Raw genomic sequence first — 22,273 nt, forward strand, 5'->3', positions numbered from 1 at the left:
GGTCATCAACACTCGTAGTTTTGGCCGACTTGGTTCGTTTCGTGGACTATTACTCACTGTTTTGGGGTCCCAAAGTGATTTACATGGTTGTCGAACTCCAAGGTGCGCATACATGTCGGTCATCAACAATCACAGTTTGGGCCGATTCTGGCCCGTTTCTTGGATTATTACTCTGTTTTGGGGTCCCGTAGTCATTTCCATGATTGACGAATAGCGGGGTGGGTTTACGTGTCGGTCATCAACACTCAAATATTTGGCATATTCTTGTCCGTTTCATGCACTATTACTCACCGTTTTTGGGACCCAGAGCTATTTCCACGATTGATGAACCCCGGGGTGCGTTTATGTGTCTGTCGTCAACACTCACAGTTTTCTCCAATTCTGACCTGATTCGTGGATTATTACTCACCGATTTGGGGTCCCAAAGCGATTTCCATAGTTGCTGAACCCCAAGGTGTCCTTACATGTTGGTCATCAAAACTCGCAGTTTTGGTTGACTTTGGCCCGTTTCATGGACTATTACTCACCGTTTTGGTGTCCCAAAGCGATTTACACGGTTGTCGAACTCCAAGGTGCGCTTACGTGTCGGTCATCAACAATCACAGTTTGGGACGATTCTGGCCTGTTTCTTGGACTATTACTCAGTTTTTGGGTCCCGGAGTCATTTCCAGGATTTACGAACCGCGGGGTGCGCTTACGTGTCGGTTATCAACACTGACATATTTGGCCGACTCTAGTCCATTTTGTGCACTATTACTCAGAGTTTTGGGGACCCAGAGCGATTTCCATGATTGATGAACCCCGGGGTGTGTTCATGTGTCTGTCGTCAACACTCCCAGTTTTGGCCAATTCTGACCCGTTTCTAGGACTATTACTCACCATTTTGGGGTCCCAAAGCGATTTGCATGGTTGTCGAACTCCAAGGTGCGCTTATGTGTTGATCATCAACAATCACAATTTGGGCCGATTCTGGCCCGTTTCGTGGACTATTACTCTGTTTTGGGGTCCCGGAGTCATTTCCACGATTGACGAACCCTGGGGTGCGTTTACGTGTCGGTCATCAACACTCACATATTTGGCCGATTCTAGTCCGTTTCGTGCAGTAGTACTCAGGGTTCTGGGGACCTAGAGCGATTTCCACGATTGACGAACCTCGGGGGTGCGTTTATGTGTCCGTCGTCAACACTCATAGTTTTCGCAAATTCTGGCCCGTTTCTTGGACTACTACTCACCATTTTGGGGTCCCGAAGCGATTTCTATAGTTGTTGAACCCCAAGGTGTGCTTACATGTTGGTCATCAACACTCGCAGTTATGGCCGATTCTGGCCCGTTTCATGGACTATTACTCACCGTTTTGGGGTCCCAAAGTGATTTGCATGGTTGTCGAACTCCAATGTGCACTTATGTGTCGGTCATCAACAATCACAGTTTGGGCCGATTCTGGCCCGTGAATTGGACTATTTCTCTGTTTTGGGGTCCCGGAGTCATTTTTATGATTGACGAACCCCGGGGTGCGTTTACGTGTCGGTCATCAACACTCACATATTTGGCTGATTCTAGTCCGTTTCGTGCAGTAGGACTCAGGGTTCTCGGGACCCAGAGAGATTTCCATGATTGATGAACCTCGGGGTGCGTTTATGTTTCCGTCGTCAACAATCATAGTTGTTGGGGAACATAGTAATTTCAAAAAGTTTCCTACGCGCACGCAAGATCATGGTGATGACATAGCAACAAGAGGGGAGAGTGATGTCCACGTACCCTCGTAGACCGCAAACGGAAGCGTTAACACAACGCGGTTGATGTAGTCATACGTCTTCACGATCCGACAGATCCAAGCACCGAACGTACGGCACCTCCGAGTTCAGCACACGTTCAGCTCGATGACGATCCCCGGGCTCCGATCCAGCAAAGCTTCGGGGATGAGTTTCGTCAGCACGACGGCGTGGTGACGATGATGATGTTCTACCGGCGCAGGGCTTCGCCTAAACTCCGCGACGATATGACCGAGGTGGAATATGGTGGAGGGGGGCACCGCACACGGCTAAGGAACGATCCGTAGATCAACTTGTGTGTCATGGGGTGCCCCCCTGCCCCCGTATATAAAGGAGGGAGGAGGAGGTGCGGCCGGCCCCCTTGGGGTGCGCCTGGAGGAGTCCTACTCCCACCGGGAGGGTTCCGGTAACCCCCCGGTGTTCCGGTAAAATCCCGATTTCACCCGAAACCTTTCCTATGTCCAAACATAGGCTTCCAATATATCAATATTTATGTCTCAACCATTTCGAGACTCCTCGTCATGTCCGTGATCACATTCGGGACAACGAACAAACTTCGGTACATCAAAACTTATAAACTCATAATAAAACTGTCATCATAACATTAAGCGTGCGGACCCTACGGGTTCGAGAACTATGTAGACATCACCTAGAACTATTCTCGGTGAATAAACAATAGCGGAACCTGGATGCCCATATTGGTTCCTACATATTCTACGAAGATCTTTATCGGTCAAACCGCATAACAACATACGTTGTTCCTTTTGTCATCGGTATGTTACTTGCCCGAGATTTGATCGTCGGTATCCAATACCTAGTTCAATCTCGTTACCGGCAAGTCTCTTTACTCGTTCCGTAATGTATCATCCCGTAACCAACTCATTTGGTCACATTGCTTGCAAGGCTTATAATGATGTGCATTACTGAGAGGGCCCAGAGATACCTCTCCGACAATCGGAGTGACAAAACCTAATCTCGAAATACGCCAACTCAACATGTACCTTTGGAGACACCTGTAGTACTCCTTTATAATCACCCAGTTACGTTGTGACGTTTGGTAGTACCCAAAGTGTTCCTCCGGTAAACGGGAGTTGCATAATCTCATAGTTATAGGAACATGTATAAGTCATGAAGAAAGCAATAGCAATATACTAAACGATCAAGTGCTAGGCTAATGGAATGGGTCATGTCAATCACATCATTCTCCTAATGATGTGATCCCATTAATCAAATGACAACACATGTCTATGGTTAGGAAACATAACCATCTTTGATTAATGAGCTAGTCAAGTAGAGGCATACTAGTGACTATATGTTTGTCTATGTATTCACACATGTATCATGTTTCCGGTTAATACAATTCTAGCATGAATAATAAACATTTATCATGATATGAGGAAATAAATAATAACTTTATTATTGCCTCTAGGGCATATTTCCTTCAGTCTCCCACTTGCACTAGAGTCAATAATCTAGATTACATAGTAATGATTCTAACACCCATGGAGTCTTGGTGTTGACCATGTTTTGCTCGTGAGAGTGGCTTAGTCAACGGGTCTGCAACATTCAGGTCCGTATGTATCTTGCAAATCTCTATGTCTCCCACTTGGACTTGGTCCCGAATGGAATTGAAGCGTCTCTTGATGTGCTTGGTCCTCTTGTGAAATCTGGATTCCTTTGCCAAGGCAATTGCACCAGTATTGTCACAGAAGATTTTCATTGGTCCCGATGCACTAGGTATGACACCTAGATCGGAAATGAACTCCTTCATCCAGACTCCTTCATTTGCTGCTTCCGAAGCAGCTATATACTCCGCTTCACATGTAGATCCCGCCACGACACTTTGTTTAGAACTGCACCAACTTACAGCTCCACCGTTTAATAAAAACACGTATCCGGTTTGCGATTTAGAATCGTCCGGATCAGTGTCAAAGCTTGCATCGACGTAACCATTTACGACTAGCTCTTTGTCACCTCCATATACAAGAAACATATCCTTAGTCCTTTTCAGGTATTTCAGGATGTTCTTGACCGCTGTCCAGTGATCCACTCCTGGATTACTTTGGTACCTTCCTGCCAAGCTTCTTGCTAAGCATACGTCAGGTCTGGTACACAGCATTGCATACATGATAGAGCCTATGGCTGAAGCATAGGTAACATCTTTCATTTTCTCTCTATCTTCTGCTGTGGTCGGGCATTGAGTTTGACTCAACTTCACACCTTGTAGTACGAGCAAGAACCCTTTCTTTGCCTGATCCATTTTGAACTTTTTCAAAAAAATTATCAAGGTATGTGCTTTGTGAAAGTCCTATTAAGCGTCTTGATCTATCTCTATAGATCGTGATGCCCAATATGTAAGTAGCTTCTCCGAGGTCTTTCATTGAAAAACTTTTATTCAAGTATCCCTTTATGATATCTAGAAATTCTATATCATTTCCAATTAACAATATGTCATCTACATATAATATCAGATTTCATGGCCTCTAGCCATTTTGCGAAATCTGGGCTCATCATCGCTTCCTCGTAGTTCGTAGATTCATCATGGTCAAGTAACATGACTTCCAGAATTGGATTACCGTACCACTCTGGTGCGGATCTTACTCTAGTAGACCTACGAGGTTCAGTAGAAACTTGGTCTAAAGTTTCATGATCAATATCATTAGCTTCCTCACTAATTGGTGTAGGTGTCACAGGAACTGATTCATGTGATGAACTACTTTCCAATAAGGGAGCAGGTACAATTACCTCATCAAGTTCCACTTTCCTCCCACTCACTTCTTTCGAGAGAAACTCCTTCTCTAGAAAGGATCCATTCTTAGCAACGAATGTCTTGCCTTCGGATCTATGATAGAAGGTATACCCAACTGTTTCTTTTGGGTATCCTATGAAGACACATTTCTCCGATTTAGGTTCGAGCTTATCTGGTTGAAGTTTCTTCACATAAGCATCGCAGCCCCAAACTTTAAGAAACGACAACTTTGGTTTCTTGCCAAACCACAGTTCATAAGGTGTCGTCTCAACGGATTTTGATGGTGCCCTATTTAACGTGAATGCGGCCGTCTCTAAAGCATAACCCCAAAACGATAACGGTAAATCAGTAAGAGACATCATAGATCGCACCATATCTAGTAAAGTACGATTACGATGCTCGGACACACCATTTCGCTGTGGTGTTCCAGGTGGCGTGAGTTGTGAAACTATTCCGCATTGTTTTAAGTGTAGACCAAACTCATAACTGAAATATTCTCCTCCACGATCAGGTCGTAGAAATTTTATTTTCTTGTTACGATGATTTTCCACTTCACTCTGAAATTCTTTGAACTTTTCAAATGTTTCAGACTTGTGTTTCATCAAGTAGATATACCCATATCTGCTCAAATCATCTGTGAAAGTGAGAAAATAATGATACCCGCCGCGAGCCTCAACATTCATTGGACCACAAACATCAGTATGTATGATTTCCAACAAATCTGTTGCTCTCTCCATAGTACCGGAGAACGGTGTTTTAGTCATCTTGCCCATGAGGAACGGTTCGCAAGTACCAAGTGATTCATAATCAAGTGATTCCAAAATTCCATCAGTATGGAGTTTCTTCATGCGCTTTACACCGATATAACCTAAACGGCAGTGCCACAAATAAGTTGCACTGTCATTATTAACTCTGCATCTTTTGGTTTCAACACTATGAATATGTGTATCACTACTATCGAGATTCAATAAAAATGGAGCACTCTTCAAGGGTGCATGACCATAAAAGATATTACTCATATAAATAGAACAACCATTATTCTTTGATTTAAATGAATAACCGTCTCGCATCAAACAAGATCAAGATATAATGTTCATGCTCAACGCTGGCACCAAATAACAATTATTCAGGTCTAAAACTAATCTCGAAGGTAGATGTAGAGGTAGTGTGCTGACTGCGATCACATCGACTTTAGAACCGTTTCCCACGCGCATCGTCACCTCATCCTTGGCCAGTGCTCGCTTATTCCGTAGTCCCTGTTTCGAGTTGCAAATGTTAGGAACAGAACCAGTATCAAATACCCAGGTGCTACTGCGAGCTCTAGCAAGGTACACATCAATAACATGTATATCACATATACCTTTGTTCACCTTGCCATCCTTCTTATCCGCCAAATACTTGGGGCAGTTCTGCTTCCAGTGTCCAGTCTGCTTGCAGTAGAAGCACTCAGTTTCAGGCTTAGGTCCAGACTTGGGTTTCTTCTCTTGAGCAACAACTTGCTTGCTGTTCTTCTTGAAGTTCCCCTTCTTCTTCCCTTTTCCCTTTTGCATGAAACTAGTGGTTTTGTTAACCATTAAAACTTTATGCTCCTTGTTGATTTCTACCTCCGCGGCTTTCAGCATTGCGAAGAGCTCGGGAATAGTCTTGTTCATCCCTTGCATATTATAGTTCATCACGAAGCTCTTGTAGCTTGGTGGCAGTGATTGAAGAATTCTATCAATGACGCTATCATCAGGAAGATTCACTCCCAGTTGAATCAAGTGATTATTATACCCAGACATTTTGAGTATATGTTCACTGACAGAACTATTCTCCTCCATCTTGCAGCTATAGAACTTATTGGAGACTTCATATCTCTCAATCCGGGCATTTGCTTGAAATATTAACTTCAACTCCTGGAACATCTCATATGCTCCATGATGTTCAAAACGTCGTTGAAGACCCGGTTCTAAGCCGTAAAGCATGGCACACTGAACTATCGAGTAGTCATCAGCTTTGCTCTGCCAGACGTTCTTAACGTTGTCAGTTGCATCAGTAGCAGGCCTGGCACCCAGCGGTGCTTCCAGGACGTAACTTTTCTGTGCAGCAATGAGGATAATCCTCAGGTTGCGGACCCAGTCCGTGTAATTGCTACCATCATCTTTCAACTTTGCTTTCTCAAGGAACACATTAAAATTCAACGGAACAACAGCACGAGCCATCTATCTACAACAAACATAGATAAGCAAAATACTATCAGGTACTAAGTTCATGATAAATTTAAGTTCAATTAATCATATTACTTAAGAACTCCCACTTAGACAGACATATCTCTAGTCATCTAAGTGATCACGTGATCCAAATCAACTAAACCATAACCGATCATCACGTGAGATGGAGTAGTTTTCAATGGTGAACATCACTATGTTGATCATATCTACTATATGATTCACGCTCGACCTTTCGGTCTCCGTGTTCTGAGGCCATATCTGCATATGCTAGGCTCGTCAAGTTTAACCTAAGTATTCTGCGTGTGCAAAACTGGCTTGCACCCGTTGTAGATGGACGTAGAGCTTATCACACCCGATCATCACGTGGTGTCTGGGCACGACGAACTTTGGCAATGGTGCATACTCAGGGAGAACACTTCTTGATAATTTTAGTGAGAGATCATCTTAAAATGCTACCGTCAATTAAAGCAAGATAAGATGCATAAAGGATTAACATCACATGCAATCAATATAAGTGATATGATATGGCCATCATCATCTTGTGCTTGTGATCTCCATCTCCGAAGCACCGTCGTGATCACCATCATCACCGGTGCGACACCTTGATCTTCATCGTAGCATCGTTGTCGTTTACGCCATCTATTGCTTCTACAACTATCGCTACCGCTTAGTGATAAAGTAAAGCAATTACAGGGCGTTTGCATTTCATACAATAAAGCGACAACCATATGGCTCCTGCCAGTTGCCGATAACTTCGGTTACAAAACATGATCATCTCATACAATAAAATATAGCATCACGTTTTGACCATATCACATCACAACATGCCCTACAAAAACAAGTTAGACGTCCTCTACTTTGTTGTTGCAAATTTTACGTGGCTGCTACGGGCTTAGCAAGAACCGTTCTTACCTGCGCATCAAAACCACAACGATAGTTCGTCAAGTTAGTGCTGTTTTAACCTTCGCAAGGACCGGGCGTAGCCACACTCGATTCAGCTAAAGTGAGAGAGACAGACACCCGCCAGCCACCTTTAAGCACAAGTGCTTGCAACGGTGAAACCAGTCTCGCGTAAGCGTACGCGTAATGTCCGTCCGGGCCGCTTCATCTCACAATACCGCCGAACCAAAGTATGACATGATGGTAAGCAGTATGACTTGTATCGCCCACAAATCACTTGTGTTCTACTCGTGCATATAACATCAACGCATAAAACCTAGGCTCTGATATCACTGTTGGGGAATGTAGTTTATCTCAAAAAAATTCCTACGTGCACGCAAGATCATGGTGATGACATAGCAACGAGAGGGGAGAGTGATGTCCACGTACCCTCGTAGACCGCAAACGGAAGCGTGAACACAACGCAGTTGATGTAGTCATTCGTCTTCACGATCCGACCGATCCAAGCACCGAACGTACGGCACCTCCGAGTTCAGCACACGTTCAGCTCGATGACGATCCCCGGGCTCCGATCCAGCAAAGCTTCGGGGATGAGTTCCGTCAGCACGATGGCGTGGTGACGATGATGATGTTCTACCGACGTAGGGCTTCGCCTAAACTCCGCGACGATATGACCGAGGTGGAATATGGTGGAGGGGGGCACCGCACACGGCTAAGGAACGATCCTTAGATCAACTTGTGTGTCATGGGGTGCCCCCGTGCCCCCGTATATAAAGGAGGGAGGGGGAGGTGCAGCCGGCCCCCTTGGGGTGCGCCTGGAGGAGTCCTACTCCCACCGGGAGTAGGACTCCCCCCTCTTGCCTTGGTGGAGAAGAAAAGGGGGGAGGGGAAAGAGGAGAGGGGGCGCCGCCCCCCCCTTCCTTGTCCTATTCGGACTAGTGGGGGGAGGGGGCGCGCAGCCTGCCCTGGCCGGCCCTCCTCTTCTCCCTCATGGCCCACAAAGGCCCATTAACCCCCGGGAGGGTTCTGGTAACCCCCCGGTGTTCCGGTAAAATCCCGATTTTACCCGGAACCTTTCCGATGTCCAAATATAGGCTTCCAATATATCAATCTTTATGTCTCGACCATTTCGAGACTCCTCGTCATGTCCGTGATCACATTCGGGACTCCGAACAAACTTAGGTACATCAAAACTTATAAACTCAGAATAAAACTGTCATCGTAACGTTAAGTGTGCGGACCCTACGGGTTCGAGAACTATGTAGACATGACCTAGAACTATTCTCGGTGAATAACCAATAGCAGAACCTGGATGCCCATATTGGTTCCTACATATTCTACGAAGATCTTTATCGGTCAAACCGCATAACAACATATGTTGTTCCTTTTGTCATCGGTATGTTACTTGCCCGAGATTTGATCGTCGGTATCCAATACCTAGTTCAATCTCGTTACCGGCAAGTCTCTTTATTCGTTCCATAATGTATCATCCCGTAACCAACTCATTTGGTCACATTGCTTGCAAGGCTTATAATGATGTGCATTACCGAGAGGGCCCAGAGATACCTCTCCGACAATCGGAGTGACAAAACCTAATCTCGAAATACGCCAACTCAACATGTACCTTTGGAGACACCTGTAGTACTCCTTTATAATCACCCAGTTACGTTGTGACATTTGGTAGTACCCAAAGTGCTCCTCCGGTAAACGGGAGTTGCATAATCTCATAGTTATAGGAACATGTATAAGTCATGAAGAAAGTAATAGCAATATACTAAACGATCAAGTGCTAGGCTAACGGAATGGGTCATGTCAATCACATCATTCTCCTAATGATGTGATCCCATTAATCAAATGACAACACATGTCTATGGTTAGGAAACATAACCATCTTTGATTAATGAGCTAGTCAAGTAGAGGCATACTAGTGACTATATGTTTGTCTATGTATTCACACATGTATCATGTTTCCGGTTAATACAATTCTAGCATGAATAATAAACATTTATCATGATACGAGGAAATAAATAATAACTTTATTATTGCCTCTAGGGCATATTTCCTTCAATATTTTTGACCAATTCTGACCCATTGCTTGGACAATTACTCACCGTTTTGGGGTCCCGAAGCGATTTCCATAGTTGTTGAACCCCAAGATGTGCTTACATGTTAGTCATCAACACTCGCAGTTTTGGCTGATTCTAGCCCATTTCATGGACTATTACTCACCGTTTCGGGGTCCTAAAGCGATTTACATGGTTGTCGAACTCCAAGGTGCGCATACGTGTCGGTCATCAACAATCACAGTTTGGGCCGATTCTGGCCCGTTTCTTGGACTATTACTCTGTTTTGGGGTCCCGTAGTCATTTCCATGATTGATGAACACCGGAGTGGTTTACGTGTCGGTCATCAACACTCAAATATTTGGCATATTCTTGTCCGTTTCATGCACTATTACTCACCGTTTTTGGGACCCAGAGCGATTTCCATGATTGATGAACCCCGGGGTGCGTTTATGTGTCTGTCGTCAACACTCATAGTTTTCTCCAATTCTAACCTGTTTCGTGGATTATTACTCACCGATTTGGGGTCCCCAAGCGATTTGCATAGTTGCTGAACCCCAATGTGTCCTTACATGTTGGTCATCAAAACTCGCAGTTTTGGTCGACTTTGGCCCGTTTCATGGACTATTACTCACCGTTTTGGGGTCCCAAAGCGATTTCCATGGTTGTCGAACTCCAAGGTGCACTTACGTGTCGGTCATCAACAATCACAGTTTGGGACGATTCTGGCCTGTTTCTTGGAATATTACTCAGTTTTGGGGTCCCGGAGTCATTTCCAGGATTTACGAACCGCGGGGTGCGCTTACGTGTCGGTTATTAACACTGACATATTTGGCCGACTCTAGTCCGTTTTGTGCACTATTACTCAGAGTTTTGGGGACCCAGAGCGATTTCCATGATTGACGAACCCCGGGGTGCGTTCATGTGTCTGTCGTCAACACTCACAGTTTTGGCCAATTCTGACTCGTTTCTTGGACTATTACTCACTGTTTTGGGGTCCCAAAGCGATTTGCATGGTTGTCGAACTCCAAGGTGCACTTATGTGTCGGTCATCAACAATCACAGTTTGGGCCGATTCTGGCCCGTTTCTTGACTATTACTCTGTTTTGGCGTCCCTGAGTCATTTCCTTGATTGACGAACCCCGGGGTGCGTTTATGTGTCGGTCATCAACACTCACATATTTGGCCGATTCTAGTCTGTTTAGTGTAGTAGTACTCAAGGTTCTAGGGATCCAGAGCGATTTCCACGATTGACGAACCTCGGGGTGCGTTTATGTTTCAGTCGTCAACGCTCATAGTTTTGGCCAATTCTGACCCGTCTCTTGGACTATTACTAGCCGTTTTGGGGTCCCGAAGGGAATTCCATTCTTGTTGGACCCCAAGTTGTGCTTACATGTTGGTCATGAACACTCGCATTTTTGATCGATTCTGGCCTGTTTCATGGACTATTACTCACTGGTTTGGGGTCCCAAAGCGATTGACATGGTTGTCGAACTCCAAGGTGCACTTATGTGTCGGTCATCAACAATCATAGTTAGTGGCGATTCTGTCCTGTTTCTTGGACTATTACTCTATTTTGGGGTCCCGGAGTCATTTCCATGATGGACGAACCCCAGGGTGCGTTTACGTGTCGGTCATCGACACTCACATAATTGGCCGATTCTTGTCCATTTCATGCACTATTACTCTCTGTTTTGGGGACACAGAGAGATTTCCACGATTGACGAGCCCCGGGGTGCGTTCATGTGTCCATCGTGAACACTCAGAGTTTTGGCCAATTCTGACCCGTTTCTTGGATTATCATTCACCATTTTGGGGTTCCGAATTGATTTCCATAGTTGTTGAACCCCACAGTTTTGGCCGACTCTGGCCGGTTTCATGGACTATTACTCACAGTTTTGGGGTCCCAAAGCGATTTCCATGGTTGTCGAACTCCAAGGTGCGCTTACGAGTTGGTCATCAACAATCACAGTTTGGGCCGATTCTGGCCCGTTTCTTGGAGTATTACTCACTGTTTTTGGTTCCCGAAGTGATTTCCATAGTTGTTGAACCCCAAGGTGTGCTTACATGTTGGTCATCAACACTCGCAGTTTGGGACGATTCTGGCTCGTTTCATGGACTATTACTCACCGTTTTGGGGTCCCAGAGTGATTTACATTGTTGTCGAACTCCAAGGTGCGTTTACGTGTCGGTCATCAACAATCACAGTTTTGGCCGATTTTGGTTCGTTTCGTGGACTATTACTCACAGTTTTGGGGTCCCAAAGCGATTTCCATGGTTGTCGAAGTCCAAGGTGCTTATGTGTCGGTCATCAACAATCACAATTTGGGCCGATTCTGACCCGTTTCTTGGACTATTACTCCGTTTTGGGGTCCCGGAGTCATTTCCTTGATTGACGAACCCCGGGATGCCTTTATGTGTCGGTCATCAAGACTCATATATTTGGCTGATTCTTGTCTGTTTCATGCACTATTACTCACTGTTTTGGGGACCCAGAGCGATTTCCACGATTGATGAACCCCGGGGTGCGTTTATGTGTCTGTCGTCAATACTCACAGTTTTGGTCAAATCTGGCCCGTTTCATGGACTATTACTCACCGTTTTGGGGTCCCAAAGCGATTTCCAGGGTTGTCGAACTCCAAGATGTGCTTACGTGTCGGTCATCAACAATAACAGTTTGGGACGATTCTGGCCTGTTTCTTGGACTATTACTCAGTTTTGGGGTCCCGGAGTCATTTCCAGGATTGACGAACCATGGGGTGTGTTTACGTGCCGTTTCGTGCGCTATTACTCAGGGTTTTGGGGACGCGGAGCGATTTCCACGATTGACGAACCCAGGGTGCGTTCATGTGTCCGTTGTCAACACTCACGGTTTTCGCAAATTCTGACCCATTTCTTGGACTATTACTCATCCTTTTGGGGTCCCAAAGCGATTCGCATGGTTGTCGAACTCCAAGGTGTGCTTATGTGTCGGTCATCAACAATCACAGTTTGGGCCGATTCTGGCCCGTTTCTTGGACTATTACTATGTTTTGGGGTCCCAGAGTCATTTCCATGATTGGCGAACCCCGGGGTGCATTTACATGTCGGTCATCAACACTCACATATTTGGCCGATTCTAGTCCGTTTCGTGTAGTAGTACTCAGGTTTCTAGGGATCCAGGGCGATTTCCACGATTGACGTACCTCAGGGTGCGTTTATGTGTCCGTCGTCAACACTCACAGTTTTGGCCAATTCTGACCCGTTTCTTGGACTATTACTCACCGTTTTGGGGTCCCGAATAGATTTCCATAGTTGTTGAAACCCAAGCTGTGCTTACGTGTTGGTCATCAACACTCGCAGTTTTGGCTGACTCTGGCCCTTTTCATGGACTATTACTCACAGTTTTGGGGTCCCAAAGCGATTTCCATGGTTGTCGAACTCCAAGGTGCGCTTACGTGTCGGTCATCGACAATCACTGTTTGGGCCGATTCTGGCCCGTTTCTTGGAGTATTACTCAGTTTCGGGTCCCGGAGTCATTTCCATGATTGACGAACCTCGGGGTGCGTTTACGTGTCGGTCATAAACACTCACATATTTGGCTGATTTTAGTCCGTTTCGTGCAGTAGTACTCAGGGTTTTGGGGACCCAAAACGATTTCCATGATTGATGAACCCCGTGGTGCGTTTATGTGTCTGTCGTCAACACTCACAGTTTAGGACAATTCTGACCCATTTCTTGGACTATTACTGACCATTTTGGGGACCCGAAGCGATTTCCATAGTTGTTGAACCCCAAGATGTGCTTACATGTTGGTCATGAACTCTCGCAGTTTTGGCCGATTCTGGCCCGTTTCATGGACTATTACTCACCGTTTTGGGGTCCCAAAGCGATTTTCATGGTTGTCGAACTCCAAGGTGCGCTTATGTGTCGGTCATCAACAATCACAATATGGGCCGATTCTGGCCCGTTTGTTGGACTATTACTCTGTTTTGGGGTCCCGCAGTCATTTCCATGACTGATGAACCCCGGGTGCGTTTACGTGTCGGTCATCAACACTCACATATTTTGCCGATTCTAGTCCGTTTCGTGCAGTAGTACTCAGGGTTCTGGGGACCCAGAGCGATTTCCACGATTGACGAACCTCGGTGTGCGTTTATGTGTCCATCGTCAACACTCATAGTTTTGGCCAATTCTGACCCATTTCTTGGACTATTACTCGCCATTTTGGGATCCCTAAGCGACTTCCATAGTTGTTGAACCTCAAGGTCTGCTTACATGTTGGTCATCAACACTCACAGTTTTGGCCGACTTGGTTCGTTTCGTGGACTATTACTCACTGTTTTGGGGTCCCAAAGTGATTTACATTGTTGTCGAACTCCAAGGTGCGTTTACGTGTCGGTCATCAACAATCACAGTTTGGGCCTATTCTGACCCGTTTCTTCGACTATTACTCTGTTTTGGGGTCCCGGAGTCATTTCCATGATTCATGAACCCCGGGGTTCCTTTACGTGTCGATCATCAACACTCACATATTTGGCTGATTCTTGTCCGTTTCATGCACTATTACTCACTGTTTTGGGGACCCAGAGCGATTTCCACGATTGATGAACCCCGGGGTGCGTTTATGTGTCTATCATCAACACTCACAGTTTTCTCCAATTCTGACCTGTTTCGTGGATTATTACTCACCGTTTTGGGGTCCAAAAGTGATTTCCATAGTTGTTGAACCCCAAGGTGTCCTTACGTGTTGGTCATCAAAACTCGTAGTTTTGCTCGACTCTGGCCCGTTTCATGGACTATTACTCACCGTTTTGGGGTCCCAAAGCGATTTCCAGGGTTGTCGAACTCCAAGGTGCGCTTACGTGTCGGTCATCAACAATCACAGTTTGGGGCAGTTGTGGCCTGTTTCTTGGACTATTACTCAGTTTTGGGGTCCCAGAGTCATTTCCAGGATTGACAAACCGCGAGGTGCGTTTACATGTCGGTCATCAATACTGACATATTTGGCCGACTCTAGTCTGTTTCCTGCACTATTACTCAGGGTTTTGGGGCCCAGAGCGATTTCCACGATTGACGAATCCCGGGGTGCGTTCATGTGTCCATCATCAACACTCATAGTTTTGGCCAATTCTGGCCCGTTTCTTGGACTATTGTTCATCGTTTTGGGGTCCCAAAGCAATTTGCATGGTTGTCGAACTCCAAGGTGTGCTTATGTGTCGGTCATCAACAATCACAGCTTGGGCCGATTCTAGCCTGTGTCTTGGACTATTACTATGTTTTGGGGTCCCAGAGTCATTTCCATGATTGGTGAACCCCGGGGTGCGTTTACGTGTCGGTCATCAACACTCACATATTTGGCCGATTCTAGTCCGTTTCGTGTAGTAGTACTCAGGGTTGTAGGGATCCAGGGCGATTTCCATGATTGACGAACCTCGGGGTGTGTTTATGTGTCCGTTGTCAACACTCATAGTTTTTGGCAAATTCTGGCTCGTTTCTTGGACTATTACTCACCGTCTTGGGGTCCCGAAGAGATTTCCATAGTTGTTGAACCCCAAGGTGTGCTTACATGTTGGTCATCAACACTCACAGTTCTAGCCTGTTTCATTGACTATTACTCATCGTTTTGGGGTCCCAAAGCGATTTACATGGTTGTCGAACTCCAAGGTGTGCTTACGTATCGGTCATCAACAATCATAGTTTGGGCCGATTCTGGCCGTTTCTTGGACTATTACTCTGCTTTGGGGTCCCCGAGTCATTTCCATGATTGACGAACCCCGGAGTGCGTTTATGTGTCGGTCCTCAACACTCACATATTTCACCGATTCTTGTCCGTTTCATGCACTATTACTCTCCGTTTTGGGGTCCCAAAGCGATTTCCATGGTTGTCGAATTCCAAGGTGCGCTTACGTGTCGGTCATCAACAATCACAGTTTGGGACGATTCTGGCCTGTTTCTTGGACTATTACTCAGTTTTGAGGTCCTGGAGTCATTTCCAGGATTGATGAACCGCGGGGTGCGTTTACGTGTTGGTCATCAACACTGAAGTATTTGGCCGACTCTAGTCCGTTTTGTGCACTATTACTCAGGGTTTTGGGGACCAAGAGCGATTTCCACGATTGACGGACCCCGGGGTGCGTTCATGTGTCCGTCGTCAACACTCACAGTTTTGGCCAATTCTGACCCGTTTCTTGGACTATTACTCACCGTTTTGGTGTCCCGAATCGATTTCCATAGTTGTTGAAACCCAAGCTCTGCTTACGTGTTGGTCATCAACACTCGCAGTTTTGGCCGACTCTGGCCTGTTTCATGGACTATTACTCACAGTTTTGGGGTCCCAAAGCGATTTCCATGGTTGTCAAACTCGAAGGCGCGCTTATGTGTCGGTCATCAACAATCACAGTCTGGGCCGATTCTGGCCCATTTGTTGGAGTATTACTCAGTTTTGGGGTCCCAGAGTCATTTCCATGATTGACGAACCTCGGGGTGCGTTTACGCGTCGGTCATAAACACTCACATATTTGGCCGATTTTAGTCCGTTTCGTGCACTAGTACTCAGGGTTTTGGGGAACCAAAGCGATTTCCATGATTGATGAACCCCGTGAAGTGTTTATGTGTATGTCGTCAACACTCACAGTTTAGGACAATTCTAACCCGTTTCTTGGACTATTACTCACCATTTTGGGGTCCCGAAGCGATTTCCATAGTTGTTGAACCCCAAGATGTGCTTACATGTTGGTCATCAACACTCGCAGTTTTGGCCGATTCTCGCCCGTTTCATGGACTATTACTCACCGTTTTGGGGTCCCAAAGCGATTTTCATGGTTGTCGAACTCCAAGGTGCGCTTATGTGTCAGTCATCAACAATCACTGTTTGGGCCAATTCTAGCCCGTTTTTTGGACTATTACTCTGTTTTGGGGTCCCGTAGTCATTTCCATGATTGACGAACCCCGGGGTGCGTTTACGTGTCGGTCATCAACACTCACATATTTGGCCGATTCTAGTCTGTTTCGTGCAGTAGTACTCAGGGTTCTGGGGACCCAGAGCGATTTCCACGATTGACGAACCTCGGTGTGCGTTTATGTCTCCGTCGTCAACACTCATAGTTTCGGCCAATTCTGACCCATTTCTTGGACTATTACTCACCGTTTTGGGGTCCCGAAGCGATTTCCATAGTTGTTGAACCCCATGGTGTGCTTACATGTTGGTCATCAACAATCACAGTTTGGGACGATTCTGGCCTGTTTTTTAGACTATTACTCAGTTTTGGGGTCCCGGAGTCATTTCCAGGATTGACGAACCGCGGGGTGCGTTTACGTGTCGGTCATCAACACTGACATATTTGGCCGACTCTAGTCCGTTTTGTGCAGTATTACTCAGGGTTTTGGGGACCCAGAGCGATTCCCACGATTGACAAACCCCGGGGTGCGTTCATGTGTCTGTCTTCAACACTCACAGTTTTGGCCAATTCTGACCTGTTTCTTGGACTACTACTCACCGTTTTGGGGTCCCGAATCGATTTCCATTGTTGTTGAACCCCAAGGTGTGCTTACGTGTTGGTCATCAACACTCGCAGTTTTGGCCGACTCTGGCCCATTTCATGGACTATTACTCACAGTTTTGGGGTCCCAAAGCGATTTCCATGGTTGTCGAACTCCAAGGTGCGCTTATGTGTCGGTCATCAACAATCACAGTCTGGGCCGATTCTGGCCCGTTTGTTGGAGTATTACTCAGTTTTGGGGTCCCGGAGTCATTTCCATGATTGATGAACCTCGGGGTGCGTTTACGTGTCGGTCATAAACACTCACATATTTGGCCGATTTTAGTCCGTTTCATGCACTAGTACTCAGGGTTTTGGGGACCCAAAGCGATTTCCATGATTGACGAACCCCGTGGTGCGTTTATGTGTCTGTCGTGAACACTCACAGTTTAGGACAATTCTGGCCCGTTTCATGGACAATTACTCACCGTTCTGGGGTCCCAAAGCGATTTTCATGGTTGTCGAATTCCAAGGTGCGCTTATGTGTCGGTCATCAACAATCACAGTTTGGGCCTATTCTAGCCCGTTTGTTGGACTATTACTCTGTTTTGGGGTCCCGGAGTCATTTCCATGATTGACGAACCCCGGGGTGCGTTTACGTGTCGGTCATCAACACTCACATATTTGGCCGATTCTAGTCTGTTTCGTGCAGTAGTACTCAGGGTTCTGGGGACCCAGAGCGATTTCCACGATTGATGAACCTCGGTGTGCGTTTATGCCTCCGTCGTCAACACTCCAAGGTGCGCTTACATGTCGGTCATCAACAATCACAGTTTGGGTCGATTCTGGCCCGTTTCTTGGAGTATTACTCAGTTTTGGGGTCCCGGAGTCATTTCCATGATTGACGAACCCCGTGGTGCGTTTATGTGTCTGTCGTCAACACTCACGGTTTTCTCCAATTCTGACCTGTTTCGTGGATTATTACTCACCGATTTGGGGTCCCCAAGCGATTTGCATAGTTGTTGAACCCCAATGTGTCCTTACATGTTGGTCATCAAAACTCGCAGTTTTGGTCGACTTTGGCCCGTTTCATGGACTATTACTCACCGTTTTGGGGTCCCAAAGCGATTTCCATGGTTGTCGAACTCCAAGGTGCACTTACGTGTCGGTCATCAACAATCACAGTTTGGGACGATTCTGGCCTGTTTCTTGGAATATTACTCAGTTTTGGGGTCCCGGAGTCATTTCCAGGATTTACGAACCGCGGGGTGCGTTTACGTGTCGGTCATCAACACTGACATATTTGGCCGACTCTAGTCCGTTTTGTGCAGTATTACTCAGGGTTTTGGGGACCCAGAGCGATTTCCACGATTGACAAACCCCGGGGTGCGTTCATGTGTCCGTCTTCAACACTCACAGTTTTGGCCAATTCTGACCCGTTTCTTGGACTATTACTCACTGTTTTGGGGTCCCGAATCGATTTCCATTGTTGTTGAACCCCAAGGTGTGCTTACGTGTTGGTCATCAACACTCGCAGTTTTGGCCGACTCTGGCCCGTTTCATGGACTATTACTCACAGTTTTGGGGTCCCAAAGCGATTTCCATGGTTGTCGAACTCCAAGGTGCGCTTATGTGTCGGTCATCAACAATCACAGTCTGGGCCGATTCTGGCCCGTTTGTTGGAGTATTACTCAGTTTTGGGGTCCCGGAGTCATTTCCATGATTGATGAACCTCGGGGTGCGTTTACGTGTCGGTCATAAACACTCGCATATTTGGCCGATTTTAGTCCGTTTCATGCACTAGTACTTAGGTTTTTGGGGACCCAAAGCGATTTCCATGATTGACGAACGCCGGGGTGCGTTCATGTGTCTGTCGTCAACACTCACAGTTTTGGCCAATTCTGACTCGTTTCTTGGACTATTACTCACTGTTTTGGGGTCCCAAAGCGATTTGCATGGTTGTCGAACTCCAACGTGCACTTATGTGTCGGTCATCAACAATCATAGTTTGGGCCGATTCTGGCCCGTTTCTGGACTATTACTCTGTTTTGGCGTCCCTGAGTCATTTCCTTGATTGACGAACCCCGGGGTGCGTTTACGTGTCGGTCATCAACACTCACATATTTGGCCGATTCTAGTCTGTTTAATGTAGTAGTACTCAAGGTTCTAGGGATCCAGAGCGATTTCCACGATTGACGAACCTCGGGGTGCGTTTATGTTTCAGTCGTCAACGCTCATATATTTGGCCAATTCTGACCCGTCTCTTGGACTATTACTAGCCGTTTTGGGGTCCCGAAGGGAATTCCATTCTTGTTGGACCCCAAGTCTTGCTTACATGTTGGTCATCAACACTCGCATTTTTTATCGATTCAGGCCTGTTTCATGGACTATTACTCACTGTTTTGGGGTCCCAAAGCGATTGACATGGTTGTCGAACTCCAAGGTGCACTTATGTGTCGGTCATCAACAATCATAGTTAGTGGCGATTCTGTCCCGTTTCTTGGACTATTACTCTATTTTGGGGTCCCGGAGTCATTTCCATGATGGACGAACCCCAGGGTGCGTTTACGTGTCGGTCATCGACACTCACATAATTGGCCGATTCTTGTCCATTTCATGCACTATTACTCTCTGTTTTGGGGACCCAGAGAGATTTCCACGATTGACGAGCCCCGGGGTGCGTTCATGTGTCCATCGTGAACACTCAGAGTTTTGGCCAATTCTGACCCGTTTCTTGGATTATCATTCACCGTTTTGGGGTTCCGAATCGATTTCCATAGTTGTTGAACCCCGCAGTTTTGGCCGACTCTGGCCAGTTTCATGGACTATTAATCACAGTTTTGGGGTCCCAATGCGATTTCCATGGTTGTCGAACTCCAAGGTGCGCTCACGAGTTGGTCATCAACAATCACAGTTTGGGCCGATTCTGGCCCGTTTCTTGGAGTATTACTCAGTTTTGGGGTCCCGGAGTCATTTCCATGATTGACGAACCCCGTAGTGTGTTTATGTGTCTGTCGTCAACACTCATCGTTTTTGCCAATTCTGACCCGTTTCTTGGACTATTACTCACCATTTTTGGGTCCCAAAGCGATTTCCATAGTTGTTGAACCCCAAGATGTGTTTACATGTTGGTCATCAACACTCGCAGTTTTGGCCAATTCTGGCCCGTTTCATGGACTATTACTCATCGTTTTGGGGTCCCAAAGTGATTTACAAGGTTGTCGAACTACAAGGTGCGCTTACCTGTCGGTCATCAACAATCACAGTTTGGTCTGATTCTGGCCCCTTTCTTGGACTATTACTCCGTTTTCGGGTCGCAGAGTCATTTCCATGATTGATGAACCCCAGGGTGCGTTTACATATCGGTCATCAACACTCGCATATTTGGACGATTCTAGTCCATTTCATGCACTATTACTCGGGGTTTTGGGGACCCAGAGCGATTTCCATGATTGACGAACCCCGGGGTGCGTTTATGTGTCTGTCGTCAACACTTACAGTTTTCGCCAATTCTGACCCGTTTCTTGGACTATTACTCAATGTTTTGGGGTCCCGAAGCAATTTCCATAGTTGTTGAACCCCAAGATGTGCTTACATGTTGGTCATCAACACCCGAAATTTTGGCCGATTCTGGCCCGTTTCATGGACTATTATTCACTGTTTTGGGGTCCCAAAGCGATTTGCATGGTTGTCGAACTCCAAGGTGCGCTTATGTGTCAGTCATCAACAATCACAGTTTGGGACTATTCTGGCCCGTTTCTTGGACTATTACTCTGTTTTGGGGTCCCTGAGTCATTTCCATGATTGACGAACCCTGGGGTGCGTTTACGTGTCAGTCATCAACACTCACATATTTGGTCGATTCTAGTCTGTTTCGTGCAGTAGTACTCAGGGTTCTGGGGACCCACAGAGATTTCCACGATTGACGAGCCCCGGGGTGCGTTCATGTGTCCATCGTGAACACTCAGAGTTTTGGCCAATTCTGGCCCGTTTCTTGGATTATCACTCACCGTTTTGGGGTTCGGAATCAATTTCCATAGTTGTTGAAGTCCAAGATGTGCTAACGTGTTCGTCATCAACACTCACAGTTTTGGCCAATTCTGACCTGTTTCTTGGACTATTACTCGGTTTTGGGGTCCAGGAGTCATTTCCAGGATTGACGAACCGCGGGGTGCGTTTACGTGTCGGTCATCAACACTGACATATTTGGCCGACTCTAGTCCGTTTTGTGCACTATTACTCAGGGTTTTGGGAACCTAGAGCGATTTCCACGATTGACGAACCCCGGGGTGCGTTCATGTGTCCGTCGTCTTGGACTATTACTCACCGTTTTGGCCAATTCTGACCCGTTTCTTGGACTATTACTCACCGTTTCGGGGTCCCAAATCGATTTCCATAGTTGTTGAAACCCAAGGTGTACTTACGTGTTGGTCGTCAACACTCACAGTTTTGGGGTCCCAAAGCAATTTCCATGGTTGTCGAACTCCAAGGTGCGCTTACGTGTTGGTCATCAACAATCGCAGTTTGGGTCGATTCTGGCCCGTTTCTTGGAGTATTACTCAGTTTTGGGGTCCCGGAGTCATTTCCATGATTGACGAACCCCATGGTGCGTTTATGTGTCTGTCGCCAACACTCATAGTTTTTGCCAATTCTGACCCGTTTCTTGGACACTCACCGTTTTTGGGTCCCGAAGCGATTTCCAGAGTTGTTAAACTCCAAGATGTGCTAACGTGTTCGTCATACACACTCGGAGTTTTGGCCGATTCTGGCCCATTTCATGGACTATTACTCACCGTTTTCGGGTCCCAAAGCGATTTTCATGGTTGTCGAACTCCAAGGTGCACTTATGTGTCGGTCATCAGCAATCACAGTTTGGGCCGATTCTTGCCAATTTGTTGGACTATTACTCTGTTTTGGGGTCCCGGAGTCATTTCCATGATTGATGAACCCCGGGGTGCGTTTACGTGTCGGTCATCAACACTCACATATTTGGCTGATTCTAGTCCGTTCCGTGCAGTAGTACTCAGGGTTCTGGGGACCCAGAGCGACTTCCACGATTGACGAACCTCGGTGTGCGTTTATGTGTCCAGCGTCAACACTCATAGTTTTGGCCAATTCT

This window comes from Triticum dicoccoides, chromosome 1B, assembly GCF_002162155.2.
Source record: "Triticum dicoccoides isolate Atlit2015 ecotype Zavitan chromosome 1B, WEW_v2.0, whole genome shotgun sequence".
Classification (NCBI taxonomy): domain Eukaryota; kingdom Viridiplantae; phylum Streptophyta; class Magnoliopsida; order Poales; family Poaceae; genus Triticum; species Triticum dicoccoides.